A 23840-nucleotide genomic window follows, 5' to 3' on the forward strand; every position below is an offset into this window, starting at 1 on the left:
AATGTTTTTAATTTTTCTGTTTTCTATATTTTTATATTTCTGTGGTTAGCGTGGGCATTTTTGTCCATAGATTTCTTTTTTTATTTATGGTTAAAATTAATGTTCAGATCCAAGAACACTAATAAAATAATGTCCCAGTAATCCTGTGTCCTGTCAGATGTGTATTCATGGTAATGATGAGCTATTTAATAATGACATCATTGTCCCTTTAAAGTCCTGATATTGGTTTTTTTGGACCTCATTGAACACATCGTTGTCAAGTGGACAATGTCTCCAGAAAACACAATAGAGTCTGGTTGGTGTGTATCACTGTATCTAGACTTCTATAGGGAGTGTATTAGGTCTGAAGTGACCCAAATTTTTTTCAGATTTTTTCGAACACTTTAACCTCGCTCCCTTGGCTCTAAGTCCTCTGGAAACGGTAGTCCCCTTAAACCACCGCCGGGCGGATTGACGTAGTATAGTCCCTCCATACCACATAGACCCGTGTGTGTGTGTGTGTGTGTGTGTGTGTGTGTGTGTGTGTGTGTGTGTGTGTGTGTGTGTCAGAGTTCAGCTGAGACCGTGTCCTTCGCCCTGCCAGGCTAAGTAAACAGTCTTCCAGCCAACCCAGGTGGCCTTGCATAGAATGGGAAGAACAGTCTAAGCACAGTCTGTTATCAGGGTGTTGTTGTTCAGCTCCAGCCTTGAGACCACAGCTGACTCTGGAGTGATAGCCGAATGAAGTGATGCTGATTTTTACTTTAGTGTGAACAACTCATATGAATTTCAAGCTGTTCTAACAGTCCACACTGGTCTCTCAATCTCCCGTTGGAGAGCCATGAGCTTCTCCATGATGTTATCAACCTTACGCTCTGTGATGTTGTCATTCTTGTGCTCAAAGAGCCGATTCTGAGAACTCACGACCGCAGTGAGCTTCTTCAAGATGTGATCCAATTTGCGCTCAGAGGTGTTATTCTGAGTATTCACGGCAGTTGCAAGCCTCTCTAAGATCTTATCTGTGCTGCACTCAATGAGCCCATTTTGAGAACTCACGCCTCGTCCCATCGTTTCAATCCCAGCGGGCAGCCTTGTGGGGGTTTGAACAGCCAGTTCCACTTTCTTAATTCTTCAATAAGCCAGAGCCAAGCCAGCTCCGATCAGCAAGAATTAAAAGACACGTCCATCACAGTTAAGCAACATCTCAGTTTGATTAAATTAAAGTTTTGAAACTACACAGGGTTTATTTTCTCCTCTAATAGTAGTCATATTGAACATGTCAGTGATGGAAACAAGAATATAGAGAAAAATAGTAAACGTGTGTCTAACTCTTCCTGTAAACCTTAAATCATCTTTTAGTATGTTTGGTGTTACAAACTTGAAGAAGCACAGAAAAGATCATCAGACATTAATCAGTTTTTAGCCTTCCTTCATTCATATTGAAATGTTGAAATCTTTCCTGCCAGACCGAAGTGCAGCATTTGATACTGTTGCCCATAACATTTTATTACTGCTATTATTAAATGGAGAGTCCTGTTCACACACACTGAGGTTAATTATGAAGCTCCACGGGCTTCTGTGCAAAGACCAGTTCTGTTTACATTATAAGTGCTTTAGAAGGCATAGCATACATTTTCACTGCTATGCAGGTGATACCCACTTTTATTGGTTAAACTGTTGGGATGTTTTAGATACACAATGAGCTTTAATCTTCTGCTTCTAAGTTCAGATAAAACTGAGCTTATTGTAACGGGACATAAAAACCTTAGAAACACTGTCTAACAACATCCTTACTCTGGACGTCATTGTCTTGAGTCGTCTGTTGTAGTGATTTGGCACATTATAAATAAAATTGAAGCACACAATCCCGTCGCACAACATCAACATTTATTTAAAAAACTAAAAATGCTTTTTTACATAAAAGAATTGTAACTTTACAATTCATCAACGATTATTTGGGTACATAGGGTAAGTCCTCATCCTTAACCCATAGTTAAGGATGAGGACTTCAAAGCATTGATGGTTCTTTGGGGCACCAAAAAAGGTTCTTCTATGGCATCAGTCTAAAGAACCACTTTTGGTTCCAGTTTGCACCTTTATTTTGTGTGGGGTCATTAAACATTTTTATTGGGGTCATAAATCACTCATAAGGGTCTATTATCCCTCTCTACCACAGACAGTCTGAATTCACCACATTAATGCAGACTAACTTGTTTATCCTGCACAAAACTACACAAAGTGAGTCTACTCAGGGTCACAAAATGAAAATGCATAATTTATCAAATAACATCATATACATATCCAATATGTGAGTAAAATGATGACATCACGTATGTTTCAAATGTGCAGTTTATCAAGTGTCACTGACAACCCTTCCCTTTGAATCTAACCTCTCTTCCTTCTTTTTAGTCTTTCTTATCTTTCTGAAGCACCACAAACACAACAGCACTCCTTCACTCCACTTAAACCCCCGAGTGTAGATGCTACAGATTTTACCGCTGAACCTAACGTAACGAGTCTGTGAAGGTTCTCAGTCATGCAGGTCATCGTAATAAGGAGCTTGGAAAGAAAAGCATCTGGACTTCTTTAAGTAACAAAAACTGGTTCACCCGAAAGATAAAAAACACAAACTTAACAATATGGTGTATGCTGTAAGGTGTAGCGAGGAATGCCCAGACCTCTACATTGGAGAGACCAAACAGCCACTTCACAAGTGCATGGCACAACATAGAAGAGCCACCTCCACGGGACAAGACTCAGCAGTTCATCTACATCTAAAGGACAAAGGTCACTCTTTCGAGGATGCCAACATTCACATTTTGGACAGAGAGGACAGATGGTTTTAAAGAGGAGTGAAAGAGGCCATCTATGTCCACTGTGAGCGACCATCTTTGTACAGAGGCGGTGGTTTACGACACCAACTGTCTGCCATCTATAATCCACCATTTGACCCTTGGAACTGAAGAAGCTTCGCTGATGAGAGGTAAAACGTCTTAAAGCAACTTAAAGAAGTCCAGACGCTTTTCTTTCCAAGCTCCTTAGACTAAAGTAACGAGCCTATTTTTAAAATGTAGGGAGTAAAAGTACAGATATCTGAAAATTCTACTTAAGTACAGTAACAAAGTGATTTTTCTGCTGCCCTCAGGTGAATGTATGGCTATTCACCCTATGCAGCGAGCTTAACATAAGAGGAGATGGTTCCAGGAACGACAGGACACATCGCTTTGTCTTTGTGTCTTTAACTGAAGACCGTTTTTTCCTCTTTTAATTTGTAAAACTGTGAACATACAGTAAAATAATACGTAAGCATCAGTATTGACATATTTTGTAACCAAAAACAAGTTAGCAACATAGCTTTTCTTTTCTTGTCCCTCCTTGGGGGGATACTCCCACTGGGTTTAAATCTGGGACTCTCGGCCATTTGACCTTAGAACTGAAGAAGCTTCTCGGATGAGAGGTGAAACGGATGAGAGGTGAAACGTCTTCAAGCAACTTAAAGAAGTCCAGACGCTTTTCTTTGCAAACTCCTTTGACTAGCTTTTCTTTTGCTTTACATTCACCATAAACATCTTTCCTTATACGTTCAAATAAGCTTTTCAGTAACATGAAAGTAACAATCTTACATCATCTTACAGAAAATAAAGCTAGACATTGCTTACTTACATATTATGGCTCAACAAACTCCCCAACCCACTGCCTGTGTGAACTTTGCCTGCTGCTCACAACACATCACCAAAGGGGGCAGTGTAGCGCACAACAACAACTTGAAGGGGTAATACTGCCCACTATTGGGAAACCTGAGAAATGCGCCAGCCAAAGAAACCCAACAAAGCAACAACCGAGGGGCAGAATAACTTTACTTATTCCCATCTCTGCATATAACAATCTGTAATCTTCTTAATTAGCAGGTTAAGAGATAACTGGTGTGCATATCAAGCTTGGGTATAAAGGGAGCATCCACCAAAGGTTCAGTCTTTGCAAGCAGAGACGGGTGTGGCTCACCACTGTGTATGGGCAGTGGCGTGTCTAGAAAATTTTTGTTGGGGGGGCCAGGTAGGGGCACAGATGTAATTGGCAGATAATGTTAAAAAAAAATTCTACCAACCGTTAAGTGTTTAGTCAGCATTCAAGGACAGCAATATTTGCATAGTATTTTTACTGACATATAGTGCACATGTTTTGGGCAAAAACATTTTTGAATATTAAAATACGAACATTTTTAACATACAATTGGGAAATTAGCCAATGCAAAACTTAATCTGCCTATTAAAAAAAGAAGATAATCTTCTCAAAAATTGGTGTTTGATTTTGAAACAGGGAAAAAGTGGGGAAACAACTGAAAAGACTAACATTTGAATAAAACCTGAAAGCAAGTAAATACTTTCTATGCTGCCTTATGGTAAACTTTGGTAATATTGATGTATAAAGAACAACATTGGCTGATGATGAAATACAGTCAGCTGGCATGGTGACACTGCCAGTATTAACCTGCAGGGCTGGACTGGGACAAAAAATCGGGCATTTTGACCAGAGACCGGCCCACCAGGTATTAAAGCCATAAAGCCTTTGAATGAAAACGAACGCTGTTGTGACAGTGATGTACACTGTCCTTTGGTATATGTATGATTTCTATACATTTTACATCAGATAAAAACTTTTTTCGCAAGAATCAGATAATTATTTAAATAAAAGCTAGACATTTTAAATGAGAATAAGAAAGAAAAGTATTTCTTTGTGCCCCCCTTTCCCTGTTAATGCCCTACCTGGCCCCCTGGCATAACTTAGCTAGATCCGCCCCTGCACAGTTACCAGCTGTCAGCGTAAAAAAGGATGCTGGTGTTATTTGTCTCTCAGAAACAGTTCATAACTTCCCTTCAACTCATTCATGTCACCTAAAAGGTAAACCTGTTTCTCCATCACCTGTTCAGCTCTGATGATTCAGTAAGGACATCTCCTGGTTTCATCTGCATGTTTCCCTCTCACCAGATATACAAACCGACATCATGACCAGCAGCTTTACAGCTGTGGCGCCAGCAAACATCAGCTGATACTAGAAATTAATATTAAATAAATTCTAACAACAGCTGATCAAGCTTAAACGTGCTGCGGTTGTTTAGTGCAACATCCGGCAGTTTCCTCTTTCTGGCGCAAAGTGGGTGATAAACAAACAAGAGAGAAAAGCTGATCAGCTGATCATTGATCAGTTTCATGATTGAAGTAGCAACAGGAGAGGGAGGGGGAGAGAATGAGAGAAGAAGAGGCAGCTGTGCAGCGTAATGACAGAATAACTCCAGCTTTGTGTCTTTTTTCATTCTAGCTGAAGTCCGGGACAAACTGTGTTCCTTCTCAGCTCAACACGAAACGCGTAATATTGTCTCTAAATGAGGGACCATTCCCTTTTTTAAGGAGCCGTTGGCAACTCTACTAACTAACCTTATGAATAAAATAAAGTTCACTATCAGTAACATCACAGCACCCACCCAGATGTATAGAAACTCCGTCATGCTAGCTAGCACGCAGTACGAGTTATTGTAACTGACTGTAAAAAGTCAGCATAACGAAAATAAACTCCACCTAAACTTGGTTTATATCTGACCCAGATAGACTGCAGGTCATAACTTCTTACCTGAAGTTCAGTTCACCTGACACTCGGACTGGCGGCCGCCTCGGGTTTCTCCTCCTCCTGCCTCCCCTTCCCTCATCCACCTGCTGGCCTCCGTGGAAGCTCCGCCACAGCCACCACCAAACAACTGAGTTATTTTTACACATCGGCCAGCATCTGGCCAATCCACCACCTCTCATTGTTCATGCCGTTACAAAAAAAACAAAAAAAGTCATCAGCCGACCGGGCAAATGCCCGGTATGCCCGATGGCCAGTCCAGCTATGTTAACCTGTTAATCTTCACCGAAAAATTGTTTTCTGCGGTGCCATCTTTCGTGCTTGGCTCTCCTACCTTTGTTAATGTGATGCTCATAGTGCAGAAGCCCATGCTGCATTCACTTACACTCGGATATCTGAGCTTCACTGTGAAAACATAATCGTACATTTGATGTTTCATTGAATTTTATTGTTTTAGCTTCGGGGTGGCACCTGGGGTGGCCAGTCTGGTTGGGGGGGTGGCCTGTGCCCCCCCAGGCCACCCCACTGGACACGCCACTGTGTATGGGACTTAAAACGATAACAAAGAATTTAGGTATGCGATTATCAGGGAGACAGGAGAACTCACTATGCATGAAGCCCAAGAGAGGAAACCGCTGTTGAATATGTGTGACCTTTGAGCCCTCAGAAGGTACTATCCCCCCCCCCCCACCTGACCAGCCTGTTACCTAAGAAAGATGCAAAAACAAACCTTTGTGATAAATGGGCATGCATCAGTGTCCATGGCATGGGAGATTTGCGAAGGCACCACAGACTTGCACGGGAACTTTGGAGCGACATATGCTCCCATCAACACATTGTCTTTTCCTAGCAACTCCATGTGTATTTCAACAGGATAATGTCAGGCCTCATTATGCACAAATGGACTACTTGCACTAAGGCATGTGACGTATTTCCGTTTCCAAATACTACCGCTTGGGCGTTTCCGGTATGTTTGTTTATCTATCGGTAGCTATGCTAATGTCACTTCAGAATGAGTAAAAAAAGGAAAGTATTTAAAACAGAACATTTTCAAAAACAGGAGAAGAAATACTCCGAGCATTGCTGTGTCCCACTTTGTTCGGCTTCAGCCAAATTTAACGGCATACTAAGTTTTCATGGCTTTCCGACCTATTCCGACTTGAGAAGACAATGGCTGGTAAACATACGCCGGGATCATTTCACGATTGCCTCTCACACCAGGGTCTGCAGCAGACACTTTGCCAGTGATCAACTCATAGAGCCAACAACCCTTGGTGGTTGAAGGCGGCTTATTAAAGGTGCTGTACCAACACTTTTTGAGTGGAATGGCTATAAAGTTGAACCACCGCGGTGTAGTGTTTGGGAGAGAACGGAGCGACGCCCTGGACTAGTTCCTCCTGACGATCAAGAAGAGCACAGTCTTACAAGAGATCATGACTACTGCTCAGTCCCTGAGCCGTCTGCATTGGACATATCTGCATCAGCTGCAGAAGACCTGTCCAAAGATGTGGAGACTCTGAGGAAGGAAATGCAGGAGTTACGTGTCCAGCGAGAATTTGGGTTACAGCGTTTTGCTGGCTCCGACACTGACATCCGATTCTACACCAGGTACACCTAAGCTCTATTCAAGCTAACTGTTTAAAATATACCTAACTATAGTTTCGGACGACATAAAACACCGTTTAAAAAAACATGTAATGTAGAGAATTAACATCAAATGAAGGACATAGTGGAGTAACGTAGTGTTTGCATTTGACGTTAGCTAACGTTTCTTTGTCGGTTAATTTACGTTTTCTTACCTTCGTATTTTTGTATATATGATGCAGCATATAATTTAAATCCTTTATCTAATTTGCTGGCAGGGGTAGTCGTCACTCTGCAAATCCGATGAACATCAATGATGTTCAATTTTGGGAGCTCTTGTAGGCAGCGACTGTAGAAAGTCGCCATGGTTTAACCATACCGGAAGCACTGGGGCAGGACTACATAGAACGCGGAAGGGATTGTGCAAGTAGTCCATTACAACAGGCTGGCTTCACAGACACAAAGTCTGTGTCCCTGACTGGCCTGCCTGCAGTCCAGATCTGTCTCCCATTGAAAATGTTTTGCACATTGTGAAGAGGAAAATCAGACAATGGTGACCACAAACTGATGCACAGCTCTAGTCTTACTTACAGCAGGAATAGACAAAAATTCCAATCGTAAAATTGCAACACTTTCTTCAGTTTCAAAAAGATTAAAATGTGTAATTAAAAGAAAAGGGGATGTGACCCAATGCTAAACTTGCATGTCCCAACTTTTTTGGAATGTGTTGCATTTGCGCAATCTCTAAAATGAGAAATGTCTCTGAGCGATGTTGAAAAACCCCAACAAACTGGCAGCAGGCCGTGGGCGTACAAGAATACCCATGCTTGCCCACTGCCTCTCACTGAGTGCAGCAACCAGACTGAAACAGTCCAGTTCCTCTCTAGGAGACTGGTTCCAGAGCCCAAGCCATGCTTAGAGGTGGACACCTCATGCAACAGGTCAGGCTCCTTCCCCATCAGAGAGGTAACATTCCATCTCAATAGCCGGAGATGAATAAGATGAAGGTGAATAAAGCTCTGATTCTTACATCACCCAACTGCGGCAAACAGTGGCGGTCCTAGCCTGTTTGGCGCCCTGGGCGAACACTCCCTATGGTCTCTCCCCCCCCCCCTCCCGCCAACCACACACACACACACATAAAACATATTAAGGATTGTACATTAACATAAAACTGTTGTCGGAACCATACTGAGTTTCACCAGAGAAACAAACACACACACGAAGAGAGAGAGAGAGAGAGAGAGAGTATGCATTGCATGCAAACGGCTACCAAACAACCATCATAATACATCATACAATGAGAACAGGACAAATCAACAATTGACTAATTAATATTAAAATCTGTAACATAATGTATTGTTTGGAGTTTAGTCTGTTACTGGAGCCTCAAATGGGTGATAGAAAACCGATCGGTGCCTATGCCAATATGCTTATGCATATCTTATGCTTATCTCAATATGCGCTGGCTGACGTCGGGCCAGCATGAGTACGAGCAATTTTTCTTTTTTTTGCCGATGCCCGTGATGCCGCCCCCCCCCACCACGATGCCGCCCTTGGCAAACGCCCGTATCAAAAACCACTACTGGTGCCAAAGCAGGAAACAGGAAGTTATTCTTCTTCAGTAAAGAGAGACGCACAGACGATCAGACTGAGCTCAGACCAAACTAGCAGCTTCCACTGAGTGAGTCCAGCTACAGGAGAGAAAAGTGGAAAACTCCAACACTGCTGCTTCAAGCTGCTGACGCTCCACACACTGAATGTGAGTTTGAAATTAAAACACAACACAAAGGAAGTTTTAGTAAAGGTAGTAAAGGGGGGAGGGGTGCCAGGTCTCATTGTATTTCCTGTCTGCTGTTTTCAGTTTCACTCACAGACTCAATGGCTTCCAGATCAGAGGAAGATCTCTGCTTTCAGGTAAGTCACGAGGTCTTCAGTATTCACTGTTATAGTCCTGGGTCAGTGACCCAGTGTTTTGAGTTTTTGTATCATTATTGAACTTTGATTTTGTCATTGTTTATTTTTTCTAGTCTTTTGGTTTCTGTTTCTGTGTTCCATGGTTGCTGGTCATTCTGTGTTTTCTCTCCATGTCTCCCTGCATTTCTCTTCTTGGTTTCAGGTTTGTTTTGTTAGATTTTTCCAGTTGAAGCTTTATCCTGGCCTTGCTGTTTCTGTTTGTTTCCACCCATCTTACAAAATAAAGCTCACTCGCATCAAAAGTTGCATCCTATTCTCCTACTCCACACGTCTGCCACGCCATGTAACATTTCCATTGTTCTTTCATGTAGCTACAAATTCTGTAAAGACTGTATTGACTGTTCTTTTTGTTTCCTGCCGCTGGCGGAAATATTCAGTCTTTAAGTGATGACGTGATGAATCCTGCTTCCAAGCCCAAACTACTCTGCGTTTAATAAGACTGTTGTGTTTATGATACCTTACGATTTAACTAATGCTTAGCCAGTGCATCAGTATATTTATGACTAACCTTAAAAAGTGGGTGAATTATCTCAGTTGTTCTCCTGACTAAAGTTTGATCTGTTTACAGCATCCTGCCATGAAATTGTATTAAGCGATTGCATTCAGCAATTGCGTTCATTAGCGTTCATCCTCCAGCTTTACTGTTTATATTATGCTAACATAACTGTGTCGGTAGCGGTCACGTAGCACATCATTGTATACCAGCTAGCCAAACTTCAGTAACCCTAAAAATGTCATTGCTGTTTACCTTCCTGTCTTCATTTATGTCAGAAATGATAACAGAGGTGTACGTCTTAATTTGTTTCAGAAATCCCTCAGTCACAACCTGGTATATTATATTTGGATGGAAGCTAGCAAGCTAACTCTCTGCTAACTTCTAACTTCGTTAAATTTAATAAATTCTTTCTTGGATGCCTGGATGTTAAACTTAATTGTTACACCTGATAGAGCAGTAAGACTGTATTGAAGAGATGGTGGTGTCCGAGAAATGAGTACACATGTGAGACACTTGGCTTACAAGAACTGCTCACAAGTTAATATTAAAGATAACTTGAGAAAATGAAAATTGCAGTTTTTAAATGAATATGTTTTGTAACCTGGATTTAAAAAATCCATGTAAAGTGATTAAAAACATGTTTATATTCTTTAAAATAAGTTATCTATCTTTTGTTGTTAAATTGCTGGTGATAACTAAACTGTACTTTCCTAAGAGGAGATGGTCTGTGAAGGTGGCACAGAGTGAGGGGATTGGTGTGTGGATGATATAGGGCAGTTGGAGAAGTTAGCTTGTTTACATAAATTTCCAGCAAGTGAGTCTATACTTTTCGGAAAGATAAGTCACAGTTTGTGTCGGTAAGCTAGTGGCAAGACACGGTTACGTTTCAGCGTAAGGCTGCTGGACTGTTCATTTTGTTTCCTGCCGCTGGCGGAAATATTCAGTCTTTAAGTGATGACGTGATGAATCCTGCTTCCAAGCCCAAATTACTCTGTGTTTAATAAGACTGTTGTGTTTTTAACATGGTTTAATGTTTTGTATCTTGTTCTATTTAATCTCAACAAGCTCCTAAAAACAGTCAGTGATCACTGTCAACCTCTTTGTTTTTATTACTGCTAATCATTTTAAAGCTCAGTTTTTAAAACCTTATGATTTAACTAATGCTCAGCCAGTGCATCAGTATATTTATGACTAACCTTATATAGTGGGTGAATTATCTCAGTGACTAAAGTTTGATCTGTTTACAGCATCCTGCCATGCGATTGTATTAAGCGATTGCATTCATTAGCGTTCATCCTCCAGCTTTACTGTTTATATTATGCTAACATAACTGTGTCGCTAGCGGTCACATAGCACATTATTGTATACCAGCTAGCCAAACTTCAGAAACCCTAAAAACGTCATTGCTGTTTACCTTCCTGTCTTCATTTATGTCAGAAATGATAACAGAGGTGTACGTATTAATTTGTTTCAGAAATCCCTCAGTCACAACCTGGTATATTATATTTGGATGGAAGCTAGCAAGCTAACTCTCTGCTAACTTCTAACTTCGTTAAATTTAATAAATTCTTTCATGGATGCCTGGATGTTAAACTTAATTGTTACACCTGATAGAGCAGCAACACTGATCATTTTATTAAAGCTGAAAGAACAGTTTTTCAACTCTCAGTAAGGGTGCAGTGATCATTCGACTTTGGGACCTGCAGTGGAGTTTGGGCCCAGACATAGTTAATGACGTCAGACTTACAGACCGGGTTGAATTAAAGTGAGGCTAACCCAGCCATTCACTTGGAATACTATGGCATGTAGACTGCCGTTTCCCTAATTTTGTGGAACTTAAAGCTGCAGAGGATCATTACCGGATGGCATAACGACAGACGGACTCTAGATAGTCACTCTGGTCCTTTCTCAATTCTTAAGTACACGAGTCCTGTTGGAACACCAGCGTACTTGATGATGTCACAGGTCAAGAGTTTTTACTGCCGTCCCCTCTTAATTTAACCGTGATTAATATGTTATGAAGCTTAATTTTAATCTCAGCCAAACCGATTTACTCAGGAACAAATGAAACACTGAAATAAACCAAACATTAAGATTTAGAAGTGATCTAAGTGACTTGTATATCATGTTTAACCTCAGTAGCAAAATCTCTCCATTAATAAATAGCAGTGTACATGTACAGGTGACATGTTAGAACGTTTTTATTTTTATTTTAGTGGACACTCAAAAATACCAACCGACAGCTCCTGGGGTTTGGAAGAGAACTGAACAAATATTTAAAATATAATCTGATCTCTACTTATTACCATGCTGTTTTTGTTTACACAGCTACATTCTCACCTGAAAATAACTTAAAAGTTTATTTTGTGACCCAGAAAGAGTAATATTTAATACGGACCATTGCCCCGGATGAACACATTCTAATCGGAGGCGATCTGAACGGCCGTGTGGGATCGAATAGGGGCGGCTAGCCACAGTGCCATGGGGGACAAGGCCTCGGTGTGAGGAATGACGATGGAATACGTATCCTCGATTTTGCGGTGGCCCTAGCCACCTACACCAGCGGCGGACATGCAACTCAGATCGACTATTGGATGGTTCGGCGGTGAGACCTCAAACAGGTCATGGACACCAAAGTAATTCCATATGAATCCGTGGCCCCCCAGCACCGTCTACTTGTCATGGATACGAAGATTGCCAAGCCAAAGCTGCCCAGATGCCGGACAGGACCAAAACGATTCAAATGGTGGAAGGCGAAGGAGCACAAGGAGAAACTGACAACTATGCTCCTCTCACTTGCAGTAAACACTGACCAACCTGCTGAGAAGATGTGGACTGAAGCGGCGGAGCGCATTCACAACATTGCGGAGGACACCGTTGGTTCAACAAAACCAGGCAGAAAATACATTGAGAAACAGGTCTGGTGGTGGAATGAGGAGGTACAAAAAGCAATAAAAGCGAAGAAGCTGGCCTATAAGACTTGGTGGAGATCGCGAGTGCATGAAGATCTCACCCGATACCGCTAGCTGAAATCGGCAGCAAAGAGGGCAGTGGCCTCCGCAAAAAGACGACACTACCAAGATCTTTATGACCAGCTCCAAACCCAAGAGGGGGCCAATAACATCTACCGACTTGCCAAAGCCCGCCACCACGCGAAGCAGGACTTTGATACGAACCATGTTGTCCAAATCAAGGGAGCCGACGGGCAGGTTCTGCGAGACCCCCGGAACATCCTTCAGCGCTGGTCAGCCTATTAATTAACGAAAGACCAAGACAGACTTTTAATTCATTTGAAAGCCTGATGCTTAGCCTCGTCCACCCCAGCTGTAAAACTCAGAAACCAGTCTTACTTGTTATCATCTATCGTCCACCTGGGCCTTACACAGAGTTTCTCTCTGATTTCTCAGACTTTTTATCTGATTTAGTGCTCAGCTCAGATAAAATAATTATTGTGGGTGATTTTAACATCCATGTAGATGCTAAAAATGACAGCCTCAACATCGCATTTAATCTGTTATTAGACTCAATTGGCTTCTCTCAAAATGTAAAAGAACCCACCCACCACTTTAATCACACTCTAGATCTTGTTTTAACATATGGCATAGAAACTGAACATGTAACAGTGTTTCCTGAAAACCCTCTGCTGTCTGATCATTTCCTGATAACATTTACATTTACAATAATTGATTACACAGCAGTGGAGAGTAGACTTTATCAAAGTAGATGTCTTTCCGAAAGTGCTGTAACTAAGTTTAAGAATATAATCCACCCACTGTTATCATCTTCAATGCCCTGTACCAACATAGAGCAGAGCAGCTATCTGAACGCTACTCCAACAGAGGTCGATTATCTTGTTAATAATTTTACCTCCTCACTACGTGCGACTCTGGATACTGTAGCTCCTGTGAAAACTAAGGCCTCAAATCCAAAGTCCCTGACTCCGTGGTATAATTCTCAAACACGTAGCCTAAAGCAGATAACTCGTAAGCTGGAGAGGAAATGGCGTGTCACAAATTTAGAGGATCATCATTTAGCCTGGAGAAATAGTTTGCTGCTTTATAAGAAAGCCCTCCATAAAGCCAGAACATCTTACTATTCGTCACTGATTGAAGAAAATAAGAACAACCCCAGATTTCTCTTCAGCACTGTAGCCAGGCTGACAAAAGTCAGAGCTCTACTGAGCCAACCATGCCTTTAACGTTAACTAGTAATGACTTCATGAACTTCTTCACAAATAAAATTTTTATCATTAGAGAAAAATTACCAATAATCATCCCACAGATGTAACATTATCTACAGCTACTTTTAGTACCATCAATGTTAAGTTAGACTCTTTTCTCCAATTGATCTTTCTGAGTTAACTTCAATAATTAATTCCTCCAAACCATCAACGTGTCTTTTAGACCCCATTCCTACAAAACTGCTCAAAGAAGTCCTGCCATTAATTAATGCTTCAATCTTAAATATGATCAACCTATCTCTAATAATCGGCTATGTACCACAGGCCTTCAAGCTGGCTGTAGTTAAACCTTTACTTAAAAAGCCATCTCTAGACCCAGCTGTCTTAGCTAATTATAGGCCAATCTCCAACCTTCCTTTCATATCAAAAATCCTTGAAAGAGTAGTTGTCAAACAGCTAACTGATCATCTGCAGAGGAATGGCTTATTTGAAGAGTTTCAGTCAGGTTTCAGAGCTCAGCACAGCACAGAAACAGCTTTAGTGAAGGTTACAAATGATCTTCTTATGGCCTCTGACAGTGGACTCATCTCTGTGCTTGTCCTGCTAGACCTCAGTGCTGCGTTTGATACTGTTGACCATAATATCCTATTAGAGCGATTAGAACATGCTGTAGGTATTACAGGTACTGCACTGCAGTGGTTTGTATCATATCTATCTAATAGACTCCAATTTGTACATGTAAATGGAGAGTCCTCTTCACACACTAAGGTCAATTATGGAGTTCCACAGGGTTCAGTGCTAGGACCAATTCTATTTACATTATACATGCTTCCTTAGGCAGCATCATTAGAAGACATAGCATAAATTTTCACTGCTATGCAGATGACACGCAGCTCTATCTATCCATGAAGCCAGGTATCACAGACCAATTAGTTAAACTGCAGGAATGTCTTAAAGACATAAAGACCTGGATGGCCGCTAACTTTCTGCTTCTTAATTCAGATAAAACTGAGGTTATTGTACTCGGCCCTGAAAATCTTAGAAATATGGTATCTAAGCAGATTCTTACTCTGGATGGCATTACCTTGGCCTCCAGTAATGCTGTGAGGAACCTTGAGTCATTTTTGACCAGGACATGTCCTTCAACGCACATATTAAACAAATATGTAAGACTGCTTTCTTCCATTTGCGCAAACATCTCTAAAATTAGAAATATCCTGTCTCAGAGTGATGCTGAAAAACTAGTACATGCATTTATTACTTCCAGGCTGGACTACTGTAATTCTTTATTATCAGGATGTCCTAAAAACTCGCTGAAAAGCCTTCAGCTAATCCAAAATGCTGCAGCAAGGGTACTGACAGGGACTAGAAAGAGAGAGCATATTTCTCCTGTTTTGGCTTCCCTTCATTGGCTTCCTGTTAAATCCAGAATTGAATTCAAAATCCTGCTCCTCACATACAAGGTCTTAAATAATCAGGCCCCATCTTATCTTAATGACCTTGTAGTACCATATCACCCTATTAGAGCACTTCGCTCTTGCACTGCAGGCCTACTTGTTGTTCCTAGAGTATTTAAAAGTAGAATGGGAGGCAGAGCCTTCAGTTTTCAGGCCCCTCTTCTGTGGAACCAACTTCCAGTTTGGATTCGGAGACAGACACTATCTCTACTTTCAAGATTAGGCTTAAAACTTTCCTTTTGCTAAAGCATATAGTTAGGGCTGGACCAGGTGACCCTGAATCCTCCCTTAGTTATGCTGCAATAGACGTAGGCTGCCGGGGATTCCCATGATGCATTGAGTTTTTCCTTCCAGTCACCTTTCTCACTCACTATGTGCTAATAGACCTCTCTGCATCGAATCATATCTGTTATTAATCTCTGTCTCTCTTCCCCAGCATGTCTTTCATCCTGTTTTCCTTCTTTCACCCCAACCGGTCGCAGCAGATGGCCGCCTCCCTGAGCCTGGTTCTGCCGGAGGTTTCTTCCTGTTAAAGGGAGTTTTTCCTTCCCACTGTCGCCAAAGTGCTTGCTCATAGGGGTCATATGATTGTTGGGTTTTTCTCTGTATTTATTATTGTGCTATCTACTGTACAATATAAAGCGCCTTGAGGCGACTTTTGTTGTGATTTGGCGCTATATAAATAAAATTGAATTGAATTGAATTGAATTGAATTTCGCTGGAATCAGCAATGAAGAATTTACACATCCGCCTATCCCGCCCGCGGACCCAGTCGCAGGGCCTGTCACACCAATCACCACTGCCGAAGTCCAAAACGCGTTGAAGAAAATGAAAAACGGAAAAGCCACAGGACTGGACGACATCCCAGCTGAAATCTGGAAGATGATGGGCGACCAGGGTACAACATACCTTGCGGCACTCTTCAACCATATCACGGTCGAAGACAAAGGCCCCCGAGCTTGGACATCGAGCATCACAGTGCCCATCTGGAAGGGCAAGGGAGACGTTACAGAGTGCACCAACTATCGACCAATTCCTCTACTCTGCCATGCAATGAAGATCTTCGAACGTGTCCTGGAAAATCGGATCCGTCAACTGGTCACAATCACCCCGAATAAATGCGGCTTTGTTAAGGGCTGTGGACCTATAGATGCCATACACGTGGCCCGTTTGCTGACGGAAAAGCACCAGGAAAAGAACAAGATGGTGCACATGGTCTTCCTGGATCTGGAAAAGGCATTCGACAGGGTCCCCCACAAGCTGATTTGGCGATCATTACGAACTCATGGTGCCCCGGAAGCTTATGTGAAATGGACTCAGCTGGTCTACTGTAATGTCACAAGCGAGGTCCGATGTTCAGCGGGAATATCACCAGCCTTCCCGATTACCGTTGGCGTCCACCAGGGCTCGGCCCTCTCGCCCCTGCTGTTCACTCTCTGTATGAACACCGCGACAGCTGATCTGCAATCACCACATCCATGGAGCCTCCTGTATGCAGATGATGTGTGCCTATCAGAAACAGAAAACTGCCTAGCCCTGCAAACCCAAACACAAGCATGGAAAGACCAGCTCTCCGAAAACGGCATGCGCCTGAACATCAAGAAGACTGAGTACCTTGAATGCGGCCCCCAGACCAACAGTACCATCACTATCGACAGCGAGCCGCTGACTAAAGTTGCCCAATTCAAGTACCTTGGGTCCCTTGTCACCTCGGACTGCGAAACTCTACCAGACGCCAGACTCCGTGTCAACACAGCGTGAATGAAGTGGCATCAGGTGAGTGGAGTCTTATGTGACAAGAGAATGCCAATCTATCTTAAGGCGAAAATCTATAAGTCGATTGTGCGCCCAGTGGCACTCTACGGGTCAGAGTGCTGGCCAGCAACGACCAAACATGAACAATCTCTTCACACCAGGGAGATGAAGATGCTGAGGTGGCCTTTGGGTCTCACACGACTTCACAGAGTGAGGAACGAAGATGTCAGGAAACAACGGGGAGTGACACCGATCACAGACAAGCTGCGAGAGGCGAGGCTCCGATAGTACGGCCATGTTGTCCGTAGTGATAAAAATTCCATCGCAAAGACAGCCCAGCAATCAGATCTGGATGGAAACAGGCCGCAAGGAAGACCAAAAAAGCGCTGGATGGACCGAATCAAGGATGATATGAAGGCTGTGAATGTTACACCAGAAGACGCCCTTGATAGGAAGAAGTGGAGGAAGGCATGCAAGATAGCGGACCCTGCGTTGCGGGATATAAACCGCTAGGAAGAAGAAGAAAGAGTAATATTTAAAAGTTTTTAATTAAGCTCCTCCGCCCTTGCCACTTTTGAGTTTTGGAAGAAATACATTCTGGGTTATTTAGCTGCACCAAGTCCACAGAAGTCACCATCAATCAGTGTTGGGGAGTAACGGAATACATGTACCGCCGTTACGTATTTAGAATACAAAATATGAGTAACTGTATTCCGTTACAGTTACCGTTTAAAAAGGTGGTATTCAGAATACAGTTACTTTGTTGAAATAAATGGATTACACGGCGGTACTTCCCTGTTTCATATTGTCGCGGGTCTGGACTGTTTGGGTTTTGTTTGACAGCTATGTTCTGTTGTTCCAGGCGGCAGCGTTACGGTTGCCATGGTTACAGGGTGACGCGCTCTCTCTCTGCGTGTTTCCTGGGTGAGCGAGCGCCTTTTTGTTGTTGTTGTTGTGCTAAGCTAATAGACAGAATGCTACAGGCATAGCTCTAAAGAATGTAGCCTGATGGGCAGTGTAGTCCGTGCTGCAGGGAGAATGGACTACCATACCCGTTATGTGTCTGTGAGGTAGAGGAGGGAGAGAAAGGAAAAGTCCGAGCTGTCACGGAGCAAAAACGGGAGCTGGAAGCATGTAAATATAATAATAACCACAGCAGCCAAGAAGAGTGCCTGACGAGCCGAGCTGTAAGTAAGCTATTAAGACTCAACTGTACACTGTGTTCGTGTTTTCCGTTGGAGAAGCCTTTCAACGCCTCTCTCTGTCTCCTGCAAGCAAAGTTGACCCAGACAACAAAGTAAAGCTAGTTTTTGGCTACGAGCCTGACACGGAACCCGACGTATTAGCCAGAGGTCCCTTTACTACGTTTCGGAGCCGCGGACCTTCAGTAACAGTAATAAATCACAGCAATAGTACATTCACGTAGTTGTAAACAGCATGATAATATATTAAGTAATCCAAAGTATTCAGAATACGTTACTCTCATTGAGTAATGTAACGGAATACGTTACAGAATTCATTTTGGGGCATGTATTCAGTATTCTGTAGTGGAATACATTTTAAAAGTAACCTTCCCAACACTGCCATCAATGCATGCTCGATAAAATGGGCAGAGCCAGATCTCAGAGCCAGATCAGAACCACATCTGGTGAGTTTGCGTTCTTGGCTTGATGCGTACTTTGAATTGGAGACAACCTGTTGCCTGGAGTAATCTGACGGGAGCTGGACATTTTACAAGGTACTGAGTTCATTTATTTCTTTGCTTTTTGAGTGAAGAACTTAGGGTTTGGAGATCTCAATGCATTGCTACATTCTAGGGCATCAAACAGGTCTGCAACATAGGGTGTATTTGCGCTGGCTTTAGGTTTAGTTTTGGAGCAGTAATTATTTCTATAAGTGGCGGTTTAGGACTTCTGGAGAGACGTCTTTACAACAATCACTCTAATAGAATATTATGTTCAACAGTATCGAGCGCTGGACTGAGGTCTAGCAGGACAAGCACAGAGATGAGTCCATTGTCAGAGGCCAGAAGAAGATTATATATTATGAGTAATTTTTTCTCAAATCGTAAAAATCTCTTGTGAAGTTCAGGACGTCATTACCCTAACCCTAACACTCCTTGGGGGGAAACTCCACCATTTGACCCTTTCCACAAAGATGAAGAGCCACAACACTCCCTCACTGACCTCAAAGTGGAATGAAGTAAGTCTGTTGTCCAGTGAGCACATGTTGGACAATACAATGATTGGAATAGCGGATTTGTGTGGAATAGCCGTTAGTCTACTCCGCACTTACCCCTCTTCTGTTTCCTCTTGCACCACCATGTTTCCACCGTGGGTGAGATCTAGTTGTGGGGGTCGCTGATGGTAGTCCAAGTGAACGATAGATGATCACAAATAAGACTTTTTGTTTGTTTTTTAGTTTTGCAGCTACGGTGGATAAGGCTGAGCATTTGGCTTTCAAATGAATTAAATTAAATACTAATTTTTGGTTGATTAATAAGCTTGTGCTAAAAACTGCTCCCTGAATTTACGTTTATGCTATGTTTATGTTTACCCTTAGCCAGCAGTTTTAAATTTCCCTCAATGTCGCCTGCTCTGGCCCCTGGAAGACAATTGACTATGGTTGCCGGTGTCTCTAGCTTCACATGTCTGAGAACAGAGTCGCCAATTACCAGAATTTGACCCCCGGCTGGTGTGTCACCGAGTCGGGAAAAACGGTTAGACACATGAATGTTTTGGTAGTTTACCGGAGCTTCTGTTTAGGATTATTCTTGCTGCTCACCATCATCCAGCTGTTTTCCGGGCTCCTCGGGACAAGCTGCCAAGCAGCTGTTATCATCGCCTGCACTGGCTACAATGGCCTGGCAAGCTATAGGTTTTTCCTGGGTTTGAAGCAGAGTCTCCAATTCAGTCATTCTGATCTCCAGAGTTGCAAATATGCTGCATTTATTACAAGCATTGTTATCACTAAAGAAGGCTGAGGAGTAACTAAATATCTGACACATTGAACAGGAAAATGTGTGAGGGACAGGTGAAGAGGCCATGCTGCTAGTGACTTGGCTACGAGCTAAGCTAGGGAATCCCGAAAGACACAGTGAGTTAATACTATGACTATAATTAATGGTCGTGTCCAAATTCATGGGCTGCATCCTCCTGAGGACCCGGCCTTCGCGGTCTACGTGGGCCGGGTCCTCAGAAGGTTGGGTAGGCCGGAAGTAAACGGCTGTGAAATTGGACGGTCTAGCCTTCTGATTAACGTCAGACTGGCCCTGACTTATCGAAGAATTAAGAAAGCGGAACCGGCTGTTCAAACCCCCACAAGGCTGCCCGCTGGGATTGGAACGATGGGAGAGGTGTGAGTTTCTCAAAATGGGCTCATTGAGTCAGCACGGATAAGATCTTGGAGAGGCTACGGCTGCTGTGAATACTCAGAATAAGATCTCTGACTGCAGACTGGATACATCTCGGAAGGGCTAGCCCGGAATAACATCTCTGGGCGCAAAATTGGATGACATCTCGGGGAGGCACACTGCCGTGAGTTCTCAGACATTGGCTCCTTGAGCACAAGAAGTGACAACATCACAGAACGCAAGTATGGCGAAGCTCGCGGCTCTCCAACGGGAGATTGAGAGACCAGTGTTGGACTGTAGAACTGCTTTGAAATTCATATGAGCTGTTCGCACTAAAGTAAAAAAATAACATCACTTATGCGGATACCCCTTTGGCGCCAGCTGCAAGGCTGGAGCTGAACAAAACACCCTGATAACGACTGTGTTTAGTCTGTTCCTTCCCATTCCATGCAAGGCCACCTGGGTTGGCTGGAAGACTGTTTACTTAGCCTGGCAGGGCGAAGGACACTGTCTCATCTGAACTCTGGACACGCACACACATACATATACTGATACTGATAAGCACTCACCGACGCATCACCTTCCCTACCCCGGATCCAACGCCACCTCCAACGCTTACCTCCCCTCTGATGTGGACATCGGGTCAGTTGGAGGCGCAGTCGAAGATTGCAGCGGTCCCAGATCAGATGTACACACTGGAACTCTTTCCCATGTTGCTTGTCTGTGTTTATTGTGCTATGATGTGTTGATATCTGTGCATTCCTGTATTATCCTTTTGTGTTACACATTTCGATGTTTTTTTCCTCGCTACCTAGCCTGACCTGTCTCCCCAATGTGATGTTTGTGTATTGTATGTACGGTCGGCAAGGTCTGTCATCTCGGTTGCGGGCAAAAGACCTGCAACTGACAAATAAAGGCTATCTCATCTCATCTCTCATCTCAATTATGCAATACCTTGATAAACCGAGCAGATATTTGAAGTTTACACAGCTACATTCTCGCCTGAAAATATGACAAAAGTTTATTTTGTGACCCAGAAAGATTAATAAAAGTAATTTTAAAACTTAGTAGCGGCCGCCATTGCCGGAAACTGGAGTTTGGCTGGGCCGCGCTATGAATTCTGGGATATGGTGGGCCACGAAGGACACACCCAACCCATCCTTCAAATTCGGGGAAAAGGAGGACGCATTTGTCGGCTGCATTCGGAGGAGTCTACGAATTTGGACAGCCTTCGGCGCGTTGCTGTGACATAATCGGTCTACAAATGCGGCCTCAGGAGGATGCAGCCCATGAATTTGGACACGACCAATGAGTGAATCAACAGAGAGTGTGCTTCGGATGAAGCATGTGAAGATTACACTATGAAATAAGATGTTATCTGGAAGTTTTTAATTAAATTGGGTTTTCAGATTACTTTTTGCTAAAGCATGTATTTAGGGCTGGATCAGGTGACCCTGAATCCTCCCTTAGCTATGCTGCAATAGGTGTAGGCTGCTGGGGGATTCCCATGGTGCATTGAGTATTTCTTCTTTAGTCACCTTTCTCGAAGGTGTTTATACATTTCTCTGCACTGAATCATTTGTTCTATTAATCTCTGGCGCTCTTTCACAGTTGCCTTTTATCCTGTCTTTCTCCCTTCACCCCAACCGGTCATCGCAGATGGCCGCCCTTTTCTGAGCCTCTTTTTGCTGGAGCTTTCTTCCTGTTAAAAGGGAGTTTTCCCTTCCCACCGTTGCCAAAGCATTTGCTCATATGTGGTCATATGACTGTTGGGTTTTTTTGTGTTGTTTTGTTGTAGGGTCTACATTGTAGTGTAAGGGACACCCTACAGTGTATTTAAATAAATCAATTCAGCGAAAAAAAATAAAATAAGTGGAAAAAATTATGTACTCATATTACTATGTGTTCCTTGTTCTTACAGGAGAGAGATCAGAGAGCTTCAGAGGCTCTCTGCAGTCTGCACTCTGAGAAACTCAAACTCTTCTGTCTGGACCATCAGCAGCCAGTGTGTCTCGTCTGCTGTGTCTCAGAAAAACACACCAATCACAGATTCAGACCCATCGATGAAGCTGCACAACAACACAAGAAGGAACTTCAGGAAACTCTGGAGTCCTTAAAGAAGAAGTTAAAGGTTTGTGAAGAAGTTCAAGTGAAGTTTGATCAAACAGCAGAACACATTAAGGTCCAGGCCCGACACACAGAGAGGCAGATTAAGGAGCAGTTTAAGAGGCTTCGCCAGTTTCTAGCAGAGGAAGAGGAGGCCAGGCTGGCTGCACTGAGGGAGGAAGAGGAGCAGAAGAGTGGGATGATGAAGGAGAAGATGGAGGCTCTGAGCAGAGAGATAGCAGCTCTTTCAGACACAGTCAGAGCCACAGAGGAGGAGCTGAAAGCTGAAGACGTCTCATTCCTGCACAACTACAAGGCTGCAGTGGAAAGAGTCCAGCGCTGCCCCCTGCTGGATGATCCACAGCTGCCCTCAGGAGCTCTGATAGACCAGGCCAAACACCTGGGCAACCTGACCTTCAACATCTGGAACAAGATGAAGGACATGGTCTCCTACACTCCTCTCATCCTGGACCCAAACACTGCTCATCCACAACTCATCCTGTCTGAAGATCTGACCAGTGTGAGACGAGGAGGAGAGAGGCAGCAGCTTCCTGATAATCCAGAGAGGATTCATTTGTTCTACTCTGTCCTGAGCTCTGAGGGCTTTAACTCAGGGACTCACAGCTGGGATGTCGAAGTTGGAGACAGTACAGGGTGGGAACTGGGTGTGTTGGCAAAGTCTGTGGAGAAGAACAAAGAGTTATGTGCTGGATTATGGAAGATAAAATTATGTGAAGATAAATACTACGCCCACTCACCATCAGCTCCTCTCACTGCTCTTGTAGTACAAAAGAAGCTCCAGAGGATCAGAGTGAATCTGAACTGGAACAGCGGAAAATTGTCGTTCTCTGATCCTGATACTAACACACACATACACACCTTCAGAGACACTTTTACTGAGAAGATGTTTCCATATATTCGCACTCGTGAAGAAGTGAAGGTGTGTCCATTGAAGGTGTCAGTGTCAGTGGAGCAGGTGAAATGAGGATGATTATATTTCTAATGTTGTTTCCTCTTATTAAGTTGTATTTGTACTCTCACTGACAAATTGTAATAATATAATCGTGATGAATTGTAAGACTGCACAGCTTTGGAGCGGGACTGCTTTTAAGATCCAATTAAAATCAATGCACTCAAAAAGATTCTCTGGAAAAGAGTTTATTCACTTCATCATATGAACAGCAAGAACATACATACAGAGTATAGCAAAACACACAGCAGAAAGCGAACAAAGCAAAACCACCTGGGGTGTACAGCCTTTAGCACAAACAGCAAAGGAACACAGAGACAGACAGAAATAAGAAGAAGGAAAAAAAGCATTGGGGTGTCCTCTG

General features: G+C 43.0%; 1 long non-coding RNA gene across 1 annotated transcript; it reads left to right on the forward strand.

Moving 5' to 3' along the window:
• Positions 1–8821: 8821 nt before the first annotated feature.
• LOC120438458 lies at positions 8822–22468 on the forward strand. The gene is made up of 3 exons (XR_005611927.1): positions 8822–8945; positions 9048–9100; positions 22322–22468. It is a non-coding gene; the product is annotated as an uncharacterized LOC120438458 (long non-coding RNA).
• The last annotated feature ends 1372 nt before the right edge of the window (positions 22469–23840 follow it).

The sequence above is a fragment of the Oreochromis aureus genome, linkage group 3 (assembly GCF_013358895.1).
Source record: "Oreochromis aureus strain Israel breed Guangdong linkage group 3, ZZ_aureus, whole genome shotgun sequence".
Taxonomy (NCBI): Eukaryota; Metazoa; Chordata; class Actinopteri; order Cichliformes; family Cichlidae; genus Oreochromis; species Oreochromis aureus.